This window comes from Macaca fascicularis, chromosome 6, assembly GCF_037993035.2.
Source record: "Macaca fascicularis isolate 582-1 chromosome 6, T2T-MFA8v1.1".
Taxonomy (NCBI): domain Eukaryota; kingdom Metazoa; phylum Chordata; class Mammalia; order Primates; family Cercopithecidae; genus Macaca; species Macaca fascicularis.
In genome coordinates this window covers 18,599,863-18,602,826 of record NC_088380.1, presented here as the reverse complement: position 1 = coordinate 18,602,826, position 2,964 = coordinate 18,599,863, and positions in this window count along the sequence as shown.

Here is a 2,964-nt window from a genome sequence, read left to right as displayed (position 1 = left end):
TAAAAACCTGCCCATGAATGTTTATATCAAATCATAATTGCCAAAACCTGAAAGCAACCAAGATGTCCTTCAATAGGTGAATGGAGAAACAAACTGTGGTACATCCTGACAATGTAACATTCAGCTATAAAAAGAAATGAGCTATCAAGCCACAAAAAGACATGCAGGAAACTTAAATGCATATTGCAAAATAAAAGCAGTCAGTCTATAAAGGCTACATCCTGTGCGATGCCAAGTATATGACACTCTAAAAAAGGTAAAACTATGGAGATAGTAAAATGATTAGTGGTTGCCAGGGGCTCGGGAGAGGGACGTATGAATAGGTGGAGCACAGAAGATTCCTAAGGCAGTGAAACTATTCTGTATGACACTGTAATAATAGACACATATCATTATACATTTGTTAAAAACCACAGAATGTACAACACAAAAAGTGAGCCCTAATGGAAACTACAGACTTTAGTTAATAATAGTGAGTCAATATTGGTTTATCGATTGTACAAAGGTACCACACCAATGCAAGATGTTAGCAACAAGGAATCTTTGTGTGGTCAAAAGAAGACATATGGGAACTCTCTGTACTGTCTGCCCAATTTTTCTATAAACCTGAAACTGCTATAAAAATATAAAGTATAATAATATTTTTAAGTAGCCATGAAAACATTCCAAGACAGTTTGCCGTTTTCCTTGTTCAAAGACACAAAGATAACCTTTCACATTTTTATAGATATTATCTTATTCTAATATTCTTTGTCTTTTAAATTCAAATTATAAAAATTTCTGGCTTTCATATTCATAAGGATCAATAAAATGAATATAGTAGTAGAGTGTTCAAGTAAAAAATCTATTTTTTTCAGCCGAAAGCTATGCACTGTCCTCTCTACGGATAAAGTCTCTTGAGCTGTTCTTGAGAACTTCATCCACTATGCAGATAAAATGTGTAAAGTGACCTTTTGTTCAGGCCAGGAGAAGTTCAGCATAACCATTGTCATGAAGTGTTTGGGGGAAGAGTATAGACTAATTTTATATCCAGGTTAGTGGGTACAGTAGGTATTAAAAATCTTCCAACACTTTTTCTCAGAGATTCACTGTTATGGAACTCTAATGTGATGGGATGTCATAGTTCCCATCCAGGTCTATGACACAAGAGCAGGGAGGACTTAAAGAACATCTACCAGAGAGCCCAAAATTATGGCACTTGGGGATGGATCCCGGCATTGAGTTAGAAGGGATAATGGGAGACGTTGATCTAGGTCTATGATGTGCTTGATGCTAGAACTTGTCTTTTATTAACCTTGAAACTGATTATATGTGAATCTTGAAAAAGCTGATAAAGCTGTCACACTTGGTAACTAAACCACCTAGGGTGTTAATTTTCCCACACTACAAATTACACAGGGATTGTTCTTGCTTGATGGACTGCAGCAACTGAAAGAGTTAGCAGCTACACAGCAGGCTTTCTTCACTGCAGCCAGAATCCCTGCCACCACAAGCCCATCAGTAGACAGATGTCCCGCTCATGCTACCTTGATCTTGTACTCTTCAAGTGTGGTTGGCTGAAATATTGACTAAGCATTGACCTTGAGGGAATTCATCCATTTAGCAAGAAGCACTTTCTTCACTGGGACATGAATTTGAAAAATTAACACGTATGAAAAGGGCTGCAAATGTGGCAAGATTTTTCCTAGCAACCATGGTAGTGTTTGGAAAATGGAATTCATCTAAAGCTTCAAACGGAGGTCTGTTGAGAACTACCTCTACTCAGCAAATAATATCCCTTAGCAAGCAGTGCATGGAAGTAAGACCCAATTAGACTGGGCTCCTCTCCTGTCCAGATGCTAAGGAGCTAGAGAACTGGGCATTTAAAGAAACAGGGCTGTGTTAGTCTGCTCTTGCCTTGCTATATACATACATGAAACCTGTGACTGGGTAATTTATAAAGAAAAGAGGTTTAATTGGCTCACAGTTCTGCAGGCTGTACACAAAGCATAGTGCCAGCATCTGCTTCTGGCAAGGGCTTCAGGAAGCTTACAATCCCAGTTGAAGGTGAACAGGAGCCTGCATGCCATATGAGGAAAGTGGGAGCAAGAAAGAGAGAAGAGGGAGGTCCTAGACTATTTTAAACAACTAGATTTAGGGCCAGGCATACTGACTAACTCCTGTAATCCCAGCACTTTGAGAGGCCGAGACGGGCAGTTCACTTGAGGTCATGAGTTCAAGACCAGCCTGGCCAACATGATGAAACCCCGTCTCTACTAAAAATACAAAAAAAAATAGCCAGATGTGATAGTGCATGTCTGTAATCCCACTTGGGAGGCTGAAGTAGGAGAATTCCTTGAGCCAAGAAGGCAGAGGTTGCAGTGAGCCAAGATCTCACCACTGCACTCCAGCCTAGGCAGCAGAGAGAGACTCTGTCTCAAAAACAAAAAACAAAAAACAAAACAAAACAAACAAACAAACAAAAAATACTAGATTCAGGATGAAGTGAGTGAGAACTCATCACCAAGGGGATGGTGCTGAGTCATTCATGAGGGATCCACCCCCGTAATGCAATCACCGCCCACCAGGCACCACCTCCAATATTGGGACCACATTTCAACATGAGATTTGGAGGGGACAAACACCCAAACCATATCAAGGCATTATATCATTTTAATATAATGACTGATTTTACTTTGTTTACTCAGTAGTGGGATTGCTGGACTGAATGGTAGTTCTATTTTTAGTTCTTTGAGAAATCTTCATACTGTTCTCCATAGAGGTTGTATTAATTTACATTCCTACCAACATTTTATAAGCATTCTTTTTTTTCTGCACCCTTTTCAACATCTGTTATTTTTTGTCTTTTCAGTAATTGCCATTCTGACTGGTGTAAGATGACATCTCACTGTGGTTTCGATTTTCATTTTTTGGTGATGTTGAGCCCTTTTTCATATGCTTGTTTGCCATTTGTATCACAGCACT